The 17,706-nt window shown below is 35.3% G+C and overlaps 1 protein-coding gene across 1 annotated transcript in view; it reads left to right on the top strand.

The window, feature by feature from the left end:
* Asap (ArfGAP domain of ASAP) overlaps nt 1–17,706 on the top strand; it is a 225,499-nt gene that overhangs the window by 169,737 nt on the left and 38,056 nt on the right. The window lies entirely within an intron of this gene.

Genomic DNA, 17,706 nt, shown 5'->3' with positions numbered 1-17,706 from the left:
CATCATAATATTCCCCGATGGAAGTTCCATAGTTCCATAGCCAGTGGAAATTTTGGGTGATGTTAACGTAAAATAATATTGAAATAAAATGGCTTACCCATAACTTTAATATATTTGCTTTTCCGGAGAGTCCAGACCCTTTCGAAAAACATTATATTAAAACTGAACCTGTTTGGTATGAAAACGCCTTACTAAATGCCGGGTTCGGGAAATGCCTTCGGCTAATAACTTGATTTTACACTACACTTTGTATACTTAAGTTAGGTGTCTTCGACGTGCTAAACCCCCTTACATTTGACTGTGTAGAACTGTAATCAATGTTAACATTACGAAAGCTGGTATCGTGGGGTCCCCGATAGTTGTCCAGTTGTCGAAGTTACCGGTCGCATAGTTGTCCGGTGGTTGAAGTTACCGGTCGCATAGTTGTCCGGTGGTTGAAGTTACCGGTCGCATAGTTGTCCGGTGGTTGAAGGTAATCCAAGGACACTCCTACAGCAGGAGGTAAAACTGAGAGCTTTATTACCTTACTTATAAGGAAACCTGATTGTTCTTTAGAAAGTTTCCTACAGCCAACGGCAGGGCTTTCCACTAGGTACCCAAAGGTTATCATGGGACCCTCATTTTTTCCTGTTTTCGCTCTTTTGTATCGGTCATATTTATGATTCTGATATTATGTATATTTGTAAGTTATTTTGTCTAATAATCTGACGAGTAATTGATATCCGCTACAAAACATCAATGTCTAATCTAAAACTACCGCTACGTTCTACCCGGATATATATTAATTATATTCTTATACTTTTTAAATTGTTGAATGACGGCACATCAAATTTTAAAAGTTATAAATATCCGTGTCCTTGTTAAATCTACTCGACTCGACCTATTTTACCACACGGAGAAAAATGTTAAAGTTGTAATGACAGCATGCAGATCTCCTGATAAAATGTTAGTCATTCAGAATATATCGAGAACACGTGCTCTTTTACTAATGAATTTCATGACGAAATGCGACAATATCAGTATATCATTTGTATGAACACGTGTTCCGTCGTCCTCATAAAACATTCGCTTATAACTAATAATTTGTTAGGAACTCTGTCAATTCATTCGTTGAAGGCCTGCAGTCCCGTTTAAAAAAAAAACTATTAATTAGACCACATTTTTAATAAATTGTGCATTTTATATCAGTATGTTTTCTGCGTGCACTGTGACAACCACTTTCAAAATTAGTTTTGAATATAACTGATATTTTTCTGTATTATACAGGGTGTATCGGCACTAACCCGACAAACTTTAACCAGCTATTCCTTAGCACATTTGGAGTAAAAAATGTTATGTGCACTTTGCTGTCCGGTAACGTTTTTTTTTAATAAAAAATTAATTAAACATATTTTCACCACATGTCACCACTGTTTTATCCTTTGTCAAAATTTGAAAGCAACATCGCAACTCTCGCGTGTTGCTGCGAACGAAGCCCGTATTACATAATCCAGTACCAGAAAAGAAATATTTTATTTAACAATAATGATTATTCACATTTTTCGTATGCGAATCACTGATTGTCTTCTTGTATTGTACACATCAGTTTTATTTTTGTATCTAAATTGTTTCACCTCTGGAATGCTTTGGTTTCACCTCTTACGCGTTTCACGTATTAAATAGTCTAATTTTGAAACTAAGAAACTAATTAGTAGATTTCCTGAATTTATAATCGAAGTCCAATAATTCTGAGCACTTTTAAAAACAATTTTCCTCACTTAGGTACTTATCAATAATAATAATTGGATTATTTGAACAGCGCCGTTGTTTTTTAAATCACCGTAAGTGCTCTGTCAAAATGTTACTTGCTAGGCTATCCTACAACGTATATTTTTTAATAAATTTAGTTATTTACAACTTCGCGGAATGTGATTTATGAATATTATTGCTTATGTTAAAAGCCTTCCAGAATTACCGGAATATAACGAGCAGCTTGACACACTTAAGTTTATTTCCACTAATTTGAAGGTACAAAGAATGTATAGTTTTAAAAACAATCCCGATGAATCAAAAAACGGTTCATATAAAACTGCTGCGCAACACACTGAGACAAAGGAAAGCACTCACAAAAACGTCATGACTGCATTGGATTGACCACCTGCAAATGAATGCTGCCAGATTGCTAATTTATTTAAACAATAATTATTAAATTTTATTTAAAATATCGCAATTTTTTTAAAAAATCGACAATAAATTACAACTATAATTTAAAAAAAATATTCTTAACCCCACGCTTTTTCGTAATTGATTAATTAATTCAGAATTTAAACGTTGCTTGAAATGACTAGCCGTATTTGGTGACCAGATCTGAATATCCAGGTTCAGAATTTAAACGTTGCTTGAAATGACTAGCCGTATTTGGTGACCAGATCTGAATATCCAGGTTTAGAATTTAAACGTTGCTTGAAATGACTAGCCGTATTTGGTGACCAGATCTGAATATCCAGGTACTTCCTCACCTTCCACTCCTTCCCTTAGCCATAAAACTTACCCCAATTCAACATAAAAATTGTTTAAATTATCGGATGTAATGAAATGCATAATAATTAGACCCCAAAATACTTAATTATTCAGGGAAATAAACCCCTGAGTCATCAGTTGGAAATACCAACGACATTAAGTGAAATTAACAATGCAATAATCCTATTATTGCATTGTTTAAAATTTCACTTAATTATTAGCATTAGCAAATAATATTGGGATTAGCAAATAATAATTTACGACAATTTACTCGGAAATCAATAAAGCCAGAATAATAAAAAAAGAAAGTTATCACTTACGTCGTCTGTAAGTGGCTTTACCAAAGTTTGATAATGCCGTCAGAAGGTGAAACAGCTGTCACGCGTAATAATAATTACAACTAGCAGAACTTGTTTATAAACACACTGTTTTTATAAATTTTTTAATAAGACTGTTAAAATAAAAAAAATCTCTAAATTGAAATGGAGTTCTACAAACTAAACTTAAAATCAAATAAATTTATTGCGAAGGTTCAAAGTACTGTACTGTAATATTATATTAAATAATTTTTACGTGTTTAATTATTGTTTAAAGTCAGATTAAAGCGATTAAAAAACCCACCTGGCAATTCTTATTCGAGTTTCGTTGTTTTTACGTATTGGCGCGCTTACAAGCATCAGTCGTCTCATTTTTAACCATTAATATTTAGTGTGTAGGAAAGAGAGAAGACGCTTTTCGACACACTTGTCGAAAAACTTGTTGAATGCCGACGGGCATACTCTTCTACAGATTTTATTAAATATTGATATGTAGGTAATATTGATGTGTAAATGAATGACATTGTGAGAATTTTACCAATAAATAATAAATGAAAATGCGGACATGTAGTTTATGTTAATTTTTTTATTGGAGCATTTGTTCGAAGTGACTACCATTATTTTCGATGCAAGCGTGTAGTCTTGTTATATTTTGATTATTTAAGTTTGCAGGATTTGCTTTAATTTCTGCAGCGGCTTCCATCACTCGTTCGAGCAGTTGCTCTCTTGAGGCTATTGGCTTAGCATACACTTTTTCCTTGAGAGCCCCCCACAGGTAGTAATCCAGGGGGGTCAGGTCGGGTGATCTTGGTGGCCAAGCAATGGCCGGACTTCCACGGCCTATCCAACGACCAGGAAACTCGACATCCAAGTAGTTCCGCACGGCAATCGAATAGTGTGGTGGGGCTCCATCGTGCTGGAACCACATTCTCCGTAGTAATTCGAGGTTCACATCTTCCAGAATCTCGCCCAGTTGCACTTGTAAGAACTCCAAATACATCGGTCCATTTAGTCTGGGAGGCAACTCGATTGGACCGAGTATTTGATTTCCCAGGATTCCTGCCCACATGTTGATGGAAAATCTGTCCTGGCTCGACGACTCCCGAACAAGCTTGGGGTTTTGTTCAGCCCAATGGTGCAAGTTGTGCACATTTAGCACTCCTGTTTTAGTGAACTGTGCTTCGTCGGTAAACAATATGTTTTTCATGAAGTCTGCATCTCTTATGACATTATGCAGCATTCTTCTGCAGTACACGACTCTGGAAAAGTGGTCATTCTCCATGAGGCCTTGGCAGCGCCTATAGTGAAAAGGTTTGAGCCCGTGCTTCTTCAGAACTCTCCATACCGCCATGTGTTCCCTGTGTCCTATCATCAGAGCGACCCGACGCACGGACAGCGTGGGGTCTTCGGTAATTAAGTTCAGGATTCTCTCCTCAACTGCCACAGGAACGATGTTGTGTCCTCCGCCGGCGCCTTCAATCCGTCCGATGCCACAGTCACGCAATTGTTGATACATCTGAAACAAAACAACAAATAACAACTGCTTTTATTATTCAGCTCAGTAATAATGTCAAATAAACAATCGCGGGCTTTTTCACTCATTTTATTTTTAAAGAACACTTATTTTAGGCACATATCAGAAAACTTACGTTTTCTCTTCATTTATTTCATTTTTTTATAGTAAAATGTATAACAAAGTGTTTTAAATTATAATTTTCTTAACTAGGTACGGTTGATATCTTGGATTCACAGGGGTGAAATTGAATTCAAGTAATTTAAATAATCCCATGGTGAGAAAAGGAGTGAATTCAATTGCAGTGAATGATGCATTTATTAGAGATTAAAATTAATTAACTTTTTAAAACGCCGTTTAGTGACCACTGAACACAAATCACCTAAAGTACAATTTACATTTTTAAAGTTGGTGGCCCCTTGTTATGTTTTTAATGTTCCCAGTTTAAATTTCAAAAGCGCTTTTTGGCATTATCAATGAATGTAAATAGTTTCAATAAACAATTGATAGGGTACAAACCTGGACAAAGGTAGCATGGTGTGGGACGCGTCTTCCAGGAAACCTCATGCGATACTCCCTTACGGCTGCTCGTGAATTTCCATTGCAAAATCCATAAACAAAAACAATATCTGCTTGCTCGGCAGGTGGATAATTGAGGGGCATATTTCAACAGTAAAAACTTAGATAACAAAACAAAAACGAAACTAGAAACTTGATGACATGCGAACTCCCAAAACAGCACTGACCACTGATACGAGACGGGGTGGCGGGAACCACACGGGACTTGAGACAGAATATGTGTGAAAGAGATGACAGTAGCGCGGCGTTGCCAATTATTTTACCCCTATACTGTGGGCAGTAGCGGAGTGTGGAAATTTTATTTATTTTTTGTTTTTAAAAGAAAAAAAATGTTACCGGACAGCAAAGTGTACATAACATTTTTTACTCCAAATGTGCTAAGGAATAGCTGGTTAAAGTTTGTCGGGTTAGTGCCGATACACCCTGTATTTGTAAAATTAAAGTATTATATATAATATATATGTACTGTTATGTTATTTCTGTATAATGTTTGTAAATTTTCGACATGAATTATGTTTGTAAAGTATTTTTTTTTTATTTTTTTATTTATTGTTTTTGTGTTTAATTCGTAGAACTCCATTTAATTTTTTTATAAATTTAATTTAGATTAAATTTGATAATATTATTATTAAGTTCTGCAAGTGTTTTAGTTTATGTTTGTAAAGCCTTACGGGCGTTCAATAAAAAAATAATATAAAAATAAAATGAGGGTTTGGTATTAGTTTTATATATTTGTATGTATAGAATAATAATAGTATGTATGCATTTATTTATATCAACTTAGGTTTGTGCTATTCTTATTTCAATGTTTAATTACTTTTAATACCTAGGGTACCTTATATTCCTTAAAATTTTGAATATATTTATATCAGTTACTAATATTACGAATTGGTGTGCACGTGAACCTAATTATGTAGTTTGCAGCAGTTATCATAATAATAATATTATAATCGCCAACCACAAACCCAGCAAAACCTGACTAGCATATTTTTCGTCTACTTACAAAAGCCTACGCCACCAGATCTTCAGATAAAAGTATACTATCCTGTTTATTGGTGGGTGGATGTCGTAATTAATTTTAAAACTTCCGGTATTAACATTCTGACCGCTACTAAAAATGTGTCATTTTATTAAACCACCAGGGAGCTAAACATCCTCATAAATTAATAAAGCCTTTTTTGGTAAAAAAAAAATGAAGCGCTCACGTTTTTCTTAACAATTTATAAATTTAAATCAATCGTAAAATGGAAAGCGATCACACATTTCACCAGAAAAGTCGTCAACGTCGGAGTAAAAATACTTTTGGTAGCCCTCTCCCAATTGCTTCATAAAATGCATCCAAATGTTTGGTTCGAATCGGGAAAATAGCTCCAATCCAACAATCTTACCTGCAGAAGATAGTTGAAATGGTGGTTAGATACATGGTATGTTTAGTTGAGGTGAACGTTTCTTACGACACGGTGGAAACGGGCATTTCTCAAGGAAATTGTTATCCCACGCCTACACCTGCTGAAGTCAAGAATTCTTTTATTTTAAATGTTCATAAGTAACTATACATTTTTCATATCTGACTAGCTCTCCCTGGTACAAATCTATAATATCCAGCAAACACTCTCGAACGTTAAGATTTTTTGAGTTTTGAAAACAAAAAACTTTTTTATGTATATTGATCTTTGGTGGCCGTTTTACGTACAATTTTTTGTTGTTTAACCAGTGAATTCAAAAATAAATAATTATTTGGTTGTTTGGACAAGAATGATCTTAAATTGTCGCATTTAGTTAAAGCACCGTCTACTGAATAATACTGTAAACACTTCTATGATAAAAGTTATGCAAAGCAGATAATCGCTTGAAGCGTTTGAGATTCGTGTCACATTGAGTATACACTCTGCGTCCACCCACCCATAGAATCTTCTGCCACCCTGGTACACCTTCTTGCTTCATTAGCTTGTCGACTACAGAAACGCGTCAGCTCACATCGTCGCCCCTGGAAGGAAATTGTTCTGAGAAACCATTTAGCATCTCATCTCATTACTTCTCTGTTCTCCTGGTACGGTGACAAAACTAAACTAAATGTTTGTTTCCTTTATTGTTGATGTATTTTCAAACCATCGAGTTTATTTAAATGACGTGACTAGTTTTCGGCAGAATAGTTTATTAACAGAAGTGATTCATAACATCTAAAAGTAAAATAAGTATGATTACTTGCATTTCATTGGATCATGAATTCGATAATCTCTTTCTGTTTAACCACCATTATTTGTATGGTAATGTATTTTTTACCTAATGAAATCCTGTAAACTTTTTCACATTAAATGGTTTGCGAATTTCGGATTTAATTTTCGTTAAAAACTTCTACAGAGAAGTTTTAACCTTCGTATTAGGTCAAACTTCGTCGTAAAGTTCTCTAAAGTTGTTTACACAAATTGTTTAGAAAATGTTTTAGAAATCTATATATTTTTATTTCTTGACTAAAATGCCGCATATATGTGAAGTTAAAAAAAAGTATAACAATGGAAACGGCTTGAAATAACAGAAAACTGTTATTTCAAGCAAGTTATTACTGTACGGACGGACCTATATGTAGCGATATTTTTGTTAATTTTCTTACGGTTATATTTTTAATATTTATTTTGGTTGCCTAGTATGAAAAGTATTTATTTTCATTTTCACCTTTTTGTATGGGGATAACTAAACTTTTTCTGAGGGAAATTTTTTAAATAGATACCCTTACAGGGTATCCGGAAACTCATAGAAACTGTTGAATCTATGTACATCATATTTGTAGTCTAATATAAATTTTGTGGCATAACTTTACTTGGTTTCATCAAACTTAAAAAAAACGGTCGCTTGGGGATTCATATCACCGGTTTAATGTATTTAGAAATGCATCGCAGCGTAGACCCGGCATCATTTTTTAACCCTTTAGTTGCCGAAAAAATCTAAATGATCATATCGATTTTTTATTTATTTCTCCATGTGATCTAGATTCACCAGTTTTCCCGCTTGTACTACGAGTTTCCGGCCACCGTGTATATTTTCTTGAACTGCCTTGTGTTAAAAGGTGTTTTTCGGTTTAAAAATAAATATAAAATACCAACCTAAAATTCTTGTACTGGAAAATTGTGGCTTCGTGGTTCAAGATAGGAACATTTCCTTAACTCCTACTTGACTCCATTTTATTTATTTGCTAGCACGCGCTCCTGATGGGACGGTGGAATTAACCAGTAAGACCAGTAAATAAATTATACATTTTCCTCTAAACTTCAGTACTAGTTAGTTTTTAATCGTCCCGCCCACTGTACATGTTAAAATATAATTTCGCACTAAATCATCAACGCTACTAGCGTAGGAAGTAAGAAGTGGTACACCTTGCGATCTGTTACGTCCTACTACATAATGAGGCGTGTAGGTGAGCTAATACATTGTGCGGACCATAAACATTCGCGGTATCAATGAATGGGCTGCCATAAACTGACTGGAAAAATTAATTGCACACATTTAACTTTCTGTTTACGTAATACCTCTGCATCTTTACCTTTTTATCATCTAGTCCGAGGAACTTAATATGGCGTGGATATGTGACTTATAATTCTTAATTATTGATCGGTGACCTAAACCAAGTGAACACGTACCTACATAATAATATATACACGGTGAAAAGAATAGAGAGAATAAGTGACTGCTACTTGATGCGAAATATTTAAAAAAGCAATGGAAACGACTATCAACAAATATTTTTTCGACATAGCCTGTTTTTTTTTTTAAATTGAATATACAATCTCAATAACTTTACCGTTGAGAATGAACACTGTATGTATACTGTCGCGGTAACTAAAAACATGTATTATTTGCTACGACAGTATACTATATCATTGAAGAAGAAGATAATACTAACAAATCTTAACGAAACATGAAACAGAACAAGACACAGAAAATAAAAAGATCTCGAGTGGGAAAAAAATAACTATATTATATTCTATTCAACTTCCTTGTTTACGTATGTATCCCACTGACGTCAGAGTCGTCCTATTACGTTGTATTTAATATGTCGCATCAAGTAATAGGCACCTTGTAAATATGGACCCTTAGAACAATTCAGTTGGAATGAATAAAGTTATCGTATTAATGTCTGCAAATAATGGTATATTACAAATAGGTGGCCATTTCGTGTCTGTAATATAACATTATCTTCCTATATCCGCCTGTCTCGTAAATTGGTCCTAATCCAAAGCTTCTTACGGCCCTACCCAGGTGTCCCTTACGTGGTATTATTAACAATAACTACGACAAAAAGCCTTACCTTGCTCAGTATTAGGGCTGCCATAAACTTCTAGGACAAAATAAAATCTAAAAATTTGCACCCAGTAACAAATTTCGCCGCTTACCCGAAATCAATATTCTTGTACGCAGAATTTACGATCTGTGGTATTGAACCAATATGGTTGTTATTCTGTGATTTTTTTCTTTTGTTTTATGTGACATTGCAAAAAAAAGTGGGACTGTTGCTTCCCCAATTTCGAGAATATGGTGAGACTGTAGGAAGTGCGGAGGAGAATGCGATAGGAAAGATGGTTTGGAAGAATAATAAAATTACTGTGTGGTTTTTGTGAAAATCTCACTTAAATTGCGTTTTTAATCTAGGTATTTTGATCCATTTACTAAACACACGAACAGTAAAAATTTTTATACCGTATTATTATTGAAATTAAAAGCTGGATACTCAACATAGGGAGATCTGAAATAGAAAATTTACTGAGATCAAACAGACTAAAACAGAATCAACTGAACTATACCAATAAACACTTCATATATATAACTATACCAAAAAACACTTCATATATATCAAAAAACATCATACTTATTTTAAAATTATAAAAAAAAAATTATATTGCATGATATATGTTCATAATTAAATTCATTTGTAACTTTGATGTAATATTAATTTTCTTATAATTAAATTATACATAATATGTAAATGAAATCCTCAGCACGGGAGATCCCAGTGAGGATATCATTGTATCTATTTGTTAAACAAAAAAAATAGTAAAACACTTATTATTATTATTATTATTGTGATGTCACTAGGGCGTTACACTGAGAATATATTTTCTACTTCGAAAAAAAATTCAATACACTTAGCCACATCTGAATTTGATTTCTACGAGTACCTACGTGTTTAAAAACCGTAGCCCTGGTAACCCTAGCCCTAATACCCGTAATACCCACGAAGGCTAGAATCTCTTCTAGTCCCAGATGTTTTGCTAATGTTGTCATTCTACGGGATGGAACTAATAATAGCTATTATTTGTTATGTAGGATGTATGTATAAATTTAAACAAGGTGCTCGGATTATTCCTACCAGGAATATTGCATACGGAAAATTCCCCCCGGAAAATTAATAAAATTATTTCGGATGCTGATTACTACGCACATTTAATTCAAATTTGCCTTTTTAAGCAACGTTAGATTCTGAATGGTGGTCTATCATCAAGGTAATGATAATTTGTTTTATATACTAGCGCAGACTCGTGGAACATCACGTGATATTATAATTGTAGGATTTATGAAACTGAAATAAACTTATTTGCCTCAGGATCGTTGCCTATCAAAAGACGATCAGAAATTTACCCTTCGAATGAACACCGTTAGTAAACTTTTAAAAATTTAAACAAATGAAATAAACATTTCAAATATAGAATTACTAAATAAAATAATTTTCGTACCTAGTTTATCGCTTGTCTTATGTATGTGACAGACGACGCTATACTATCATGGCTTGGTCTATCTCAGCATATCGCTCGCCATACATTGGAATTCCCATTTGGAATGTATGGCGTGCCATATGCTGAAATAGGCCAAGTCACACGAATCTTACACACATCCCACAATTAGTTGAAAATATTTTGAAAATCAAAGCAAATCGCAGTTTTCATTTAGATTCAGAGGTCATTGAACCAGAGTTACACATATACGCACCACCTACTTGCATAGTAGCGTCAAAATCGCTTCATGTGACTAAAGTAGTACTACTAGTGGCTAGAAGAAGTGGCGATCATGCGCCACGGCAACATAAGAGACCAAGGCTTAGAGCGCGAGGTACCCCATTGGTTGCTCGCCTTCTTATTGTTTTGTCGTGTCCTAATTTCTTTTTTTATTATTTCTGGAAGCTTACAACTACATTATAAATGGCCGTATTTAATTAAAACGTATTTGTTGTTTGAATTTTGTAATAACTGAGTCCATGTTGTGTGCCTCATGGCTCAAGTAGACAGTGAGTGACCTTCCTCTTATTTTGAAATTCAAGTGTGCAAACTCGGAACTAAACTGTATATTGGTTTAAAAAATCAAACCCACACCGGGACATTTGTATAAATAATCGCGGAATAATATATTTTCCTTACACTCCTTTCTTCGTTCATTCGCTCTACACAGGGCCGGCCCTGAAGCATACGGCGCCTAGCGCCAGTAAAATCCTGTTAAGTTATATTATCAGCGCCCTATCTTTTTGGCTCCTTAGCGCCTTGACAAATTCGGCGCCCAGATCGGAATGCTCCAATTGCGCGTGCACGGGACCGGCCCTGGTCTACATGCCCAAACCATCTAAGTGTCCCTATATAGATAGAAGACAGATAATATCTAATGACTAGCAAGAATGCAAAGGTACTGCAATAACTTTCGTTGATGGAAGTATGCAAAAAATTACAGAACGAATTAAACATAAAAATAAAACCAAAAAAATGGCGACCACACAAGGTATGAACTTTCTTTCGAAGTAGATAAATAACTTATTGGTTGATTAGGAAACAACGCGGACATAGCTTACAATCTACATTACCGTCACAATCTGCTTTCTAAAGTGCTTTTATACGGGTATGGGTTGATCGGGTAAAGAAACAGAGGTGGCCCTCATATAAGATTGCTTGTTTGTTTGTCCCCTATAGACTCAAAACTACCGGACCGATTTCGCTGAAAATTTCAAAGTTGTTCTTATTAGTGTCGGGAGTGTTTAGAGAGTGGTTTGAATGGTAGAAGAAATCGGGGATGCCCGTGGAAGATTAAACACATTATATCTGCACTGGAATGAGATACGGAGTCGAATTAAATTCGATATGATGTAGTTTTTAATAGTAACAATTGGTATACAGTAGCGAATGGTAGAAAAATTCGGGGACGCCCGAGGAAGACTATCTCTGCAATGGAATGAGATACGAAATCGATTTAAAGGCGATACGATGTAGTTTTTTATCAGTAACAATATGGTGAACGGTAGAAAGAGTCAGGGACGCCCGAAGAAGACATGAATCAAATAATTATTTGTGGTAAAATGAGACGTAAGTAATGAACGAAGAACGAGGTGAAGGAGAATATATGACATGGAAGTGATGATGGGGAACGCCCAAGGAAGACATGGCACCATCAAATGAATCAAATACTTATGTACCTATGTCAAAATGTGGCGTTTGTGATGAACAAAGAAAGGGTGTAAGGAAAATGTATGACGTGAAATTGAATGGCAGGAGAAGTCGAGGGTGCCCGAGGAAGACATGGATGTTGAAGTGAAACATAAACGAGCTTGTTAAAATATAATAATGTTATTTCTACATTAAAAATGCCCCCAGTTTTCAGGTACACTAGAATTCGCAACCTCAAAACTTTACTCCAAACCATTCATAACCCCGAGCAACCCCGGGTACAGGTTAGCTAGAATAATATAATCAGAACCAAATAAAATTGTCGGCTTCAGTTGGGTGAGAGCCGCCAATACTTGAGACATTTGAGGAAGACTTATCTTCAAAGGTGGACGCCAGGAGGCTTATGGAGAGATCGTTGAAGGATTTTTTGTTTTCCATTATTCCTTTCTAAGATTTATTATCAATAAAAAAATATAACTAACAAAATGGTTGCTCCTTCCTCGTTCTCCGAAATATTTCTTTTATCCCTCCGACTTAATCACATATCTTTCTAAGATGACTCACGCACGCCACGATTTGAACCTTAGACAATGTGTTAACGACGTTATCCAGTTTACTGACCCTAGGAAAGATACCAAAGAATTTAACTTAGACTTGAGAAATATTTGGTCAAGCAAACATTTCTTCTGGTTACGCCGTTATTTTGTAACGAAAACAGACTATGATTTATCGACCAAACTTGCTGTTATACATTACTCACTTAATTTCTGCTGTCGGATCTCTGCTAGATAACCTTTGATTAAAGTTAAATACCGGAAAATTTGTACTCTATTAATAAAATAATGCTTAAAACGCTCTAACAGTACACAGATTGATATCAGTTTTTTTTTCCCTTCTTGTTATGTTCCATTTGAGAAATAATATTTTATATCTCTCATCTTTTCCTTTATCTTCAAAAGAATGCGTATTTTACCACCGTTGTCCATTGCCTATATTCTAACGGTTATTACGTTTTAAATATCTAGACTTGTTTTTCTGTAAAAAGTGTAGCATTATTGTTCGTCTTGTTTTGTGTGTATATCAACTTTGAGTTTGGACAGTTTTAGTAAAAGGTTTAGTAAATTATGTGTGCGTTTTGCTTTAGGATTTGGGACTTCCCAGCAAGTGGGGCGTGGCGGAAGATTAATCTTTTATGAATTATTACCTAGGCCATTATGTATAGCAGTCGCCACCTCTGTCCATTTAAGTTGTATGGGACCTCACAAGTCGTTTCCACATTTCTAGTGTTCCGTCATCCAACATTATTAATGTTTCTCCTGTCTGACTTGAAATAATTGTTTAAGTATGATATGACATAAATGCGTATTTCATATCGGTTATTAAAATTTACTTGTAATTCAGTGGGTTGAAATGAATTAAAATGTATTTCGAATAGTTTACTTCGTCTTTTGTCTACCGCCATAAACAATGGCACCGTAAAGTGAAGGTCGGAAACGGGGTAAATTACTCCACATTGAAATTTTTGCTAAATGTTTGAATTTTTCTGCAAAATCGGTACAGTAGTTTTTGTGTCTGTAGGGGGCAGACAAAGGAATAGTCGTATATATAGATGATGATCGTAATTACACTTTTTATGAGCAAACGCTTGTGTTAAAAAGGTGAACGAACTTACAACTCACTTAGTTAAAGGTAAAAAAAAACAATATATATATTTTTTTTTAATTTTCAGAAAGAGCTCTCTTGAACAAAAAAAGGAAATATAACAGATATTAGATAGGAAAATAATAGATATGAAAGAGAAAAGTAAAAATAAGGTAATAATAATAAAGAAAAAAAATTAAATTAATTTTACACAAATAATTGTGAAATACTACTGAATAAGTTTTTTTTGTTGTGCTTTTAATTTTTTTTCATAATTTTTTCATTGATACAAAAGGAAGATAGATTATTCCTTAACACTGTCTTAAAGTATTAAATTCGTGCACAGTCAGGAGATAACGTAAGACGTAATGGTGAAGGATACATCACAATTCAAATGAAATTGACTCATAATGAATCAGCGCAGCATTTTTTACGCCCCTTCTCAGAATTGCCAACTAGATTTAACAGCCTCAATGACAAAAGTGGTTTGGTAAATGAATAATCTTTTTCTCGTCCGCTGCGATACCATCACACTTCCGGTCTTTTGACTTTGATATTTCTTCCCGAGAGCGTATCCCTTTGCCGCCCTACTTATTTAACCACTGCCGGAAGAGCTCCTCCGAGAATATGCCGCCCTGGCCCTGAGGCAAGGCGCGATCAGGGGGCGGGAGCGAGGGGGGGGGGGGGGGTGGGGAGCACCAAAATACCAGTATCCCCGTATTACTACCCTCCATTACCGACGGTACAGACGCCTTTAACGCAAAATCCAGCATAGTGGCTAGTGACACCAGCCAACAAGTTGAGAAGTTGAAATAATGCGGAAACTTAACGAATGAACAGTTTTATGAGTAAGGCTTTCGTAGCTCTAAGTAGACTTAGCCAGACCGAGAGAATGGAATGTTCTCAGCTTTTGAAGGAAATACCTACGTGCTCAAACGACATATCTCTTTGGTTAAAAGTACTTTTTTATGTTGTTTTTATTTAGTGGAGATTTTTTTTGTTTTTAGTAGGTAGCTGCTCATACTTTTAAAGTTGTAGTAATATTTTTAACTAAGCTCAATTATTCTTACTATACTTAGGTAGCCTAGCCCCTTTTCGAGAATTTTGGGCTTAAAACGGGATAGAGTGACCTCCAAAACTTCCTTTAACCTTCACAATAAATCACAGATAAGGGGATGCCATGGATTTACATTCCCTCCGGGCATTCAAACCTCTTGTGCGGTATGTTTTTTCTTTATATCGGTGGAAACAGCACATCGATAATGTGTTTATGTTTAAATCTCCGCAATCGATGACAAATGATTTAACCTCTTGTGCGGTATGTTTTTTTCTTTATATCGATGGAAATAGCACATCGATAATGTGTTTATGTTTGAATCTCCGCAATCGATGACAGAAGATTATTTAACCTCTTGTGCGGTATGTTTTTTTTCTTTAAACCGGTAGAAACAGCACACGATATTGTGTTTATGTTTAAATCTCCGCAATCGATGACAAATGATTGATTTTTCCCAGAAATCGAACGATAATGCGGTAAATTGTAACAATATGCGGTGATCCCGTGGTTTGGCTGCATTGGCCGATGTCACAGTCGATGCCACAGTTGATGCCACAATTGATATACAGCCAATGCCACTGTCGAAGCCACAATCGAAGCCACAGTCGCATGACATTACATAACATTACCGCCACCGCACCCGCCTGCGTCCGTTCCATTTGTACCGATACAGCAATACAACAAACTAGTGCACCATTTATGTACCGGGAGCCTCAAAGAGGCCGTCTTTACTTTGCTGCATTATTCACGAGCTTTCAACCCTGCCAACTGCGGACTGCTGTACCTAGTACCCACACAACCTGTCAATTATAATTTAACCAGTTGACGTGTATCCGGCGTTGGGGGTTATCCTTAAGAGATAGACATATACCTCCGCGGACTTTTCTGTAGGCCTGCACAAGATATACAATTCTGTAGAACATTATTTTGATGTATCTCATAAGGTTTAGTCAGCGTTAGCAATGAAATCTCCCGAAAAAAAAATTTTACCACTTTATTACAAAACTTCGAGTTTTCTCTACTTTCTATAAATATAATATGCATGTATTATACAGGGTGTATCGGCACGTACCCGACAAACTTTAACCAGCTATTCCTTAGCACATTTGGAGTAAAAAATGTGATGGGCACTTTGCTGTCCGGTAACATTTTTTTTTAATAAAAAAATTACTATTCATATTTTCACCACATGTCACCAATGTTTTATCCTTTGTCAATGTTTGAAAACCCGTTTGGCAATATTTTGTTCGAGTTTCGTTGAATAATGTACGTACGTACCTACGTTGGCGCGCTTTTACAATCACAACGAAATGGCACGGCACCATTCGTCTCATTTTTAACTATTATTATTTAGTGTGTACGAAAAAGCGAGGACACTTTTTGACACACTTGCTAATAACAGCTGCTGAACACGAGATACAATGCAAATGACAGTGACGGAGTGTGGATTTTTTATTTATTTTTTGTTTTTAATGGAAAAAAAATGTTACCGGACAGAAAAGCGCCCATAATATTTTTTTCTCCAAATGTGCTGAGGAATAGCTGGTTAAAGTTTGTCGGGTACTTGCCGATACACCCTGTATATAAATAATACATGCATGTTATATATTATTAATAAATTCTCTAATTGATAGTAAAAATCCTATCAAATTCTGCTGCTTAGTTTAGAAGAACTAAGCGCACAAACAGACAGTCGTGGATAGCGACTTTATTTTATACTAGGAGTATTTAGAGAAGTAATGAATTAGCGGGATATTTCTTGCGGTTCTTTGCCTCCGTCTCAATTGTATTTTCTATTTATTTCTAACGGCATCTCTTTCAAGTAAAGATGTAATCCATTCCTGGCTACTATTCGGTATCCTGCCTGAACGACCATATTATTCAACACTGCGTTGAATTTTCTCTTTAATTATATAATTGGTTGAAATTCCCAAGAATACCCACTAAAAATAACCCTTGATTAAAATACCTAATATATAACTAAAGCCGCACATACATGAGCGTAAAATATCCGGCATCGACACTAAACTTTTATGTTGTGGGAGTTGGCGTTGGCCATTCACATGTGCGTTTTTTTACTACAAGCGACCTGTATTTAGACCAGAAGTTCCCAAACTTTTTTGCCCAGTAGACCACTTACCAAATTTTTTTTCTTCCCTGCCTGCCGAATATTGAATTTTCCTAAAACTGTTAACGTCCCATGTGATAATCATTTATTTTTTTTCGTAAAAAGATTCCCTTCCCTTGCCTGCCCTACAACCGGGTGGCGATATGGTTCCTCTGTTTTTGCATTGTGCAGATAGTGGCGCCCTTGTGAGGTATTACACCAAATGAAAATGGAGCAGGATAAGCAACGGAAATTTCTTTCCGTAGCTGGCCCTACAGAACTGCCCCTTAAGTTCTTTGTTAGCGCTTATTCCGATCAGTTCTTCTTGTCATATGATATCCGATTCTTCAACATCATTATTACCCTGAACGCTTTTCAAAAACAACTAGGAAAATTCGCGGCTTCCAATGTGCAATGTTTTGGTTCAATATATTAATTCTGACGAGAAAAAGAACGTAGACTCTATTTATATACCTCAATAAACAACTTTACGATATATAAACATGCAAATATCAAATGAGTAATTTCTCAGTCTATTATTATTATTATTATGATTACGTAAACTATGCTATTTGTGT

This window comes from Hesperophylax consimilis, chromosome 3 (genome assembly GCF_061612785.1).
Source record: "Hesperophylax consimilis isolate HC1 chromosome 3, BYU_Hcon_1.0, whole genome shotgun sequence".
NCBI classification, from domain to species: Eukaryota; Metazoa; Arthropoda; class Insecta; order Trichoptera; family Limnephilidae; genus Hesperophylax; species Hesperophylax consimilis.
Note: the sequence above shows the minus strand (reverse complement) of the source record. Positions and strands in the feature narration are given on the sequence as shown.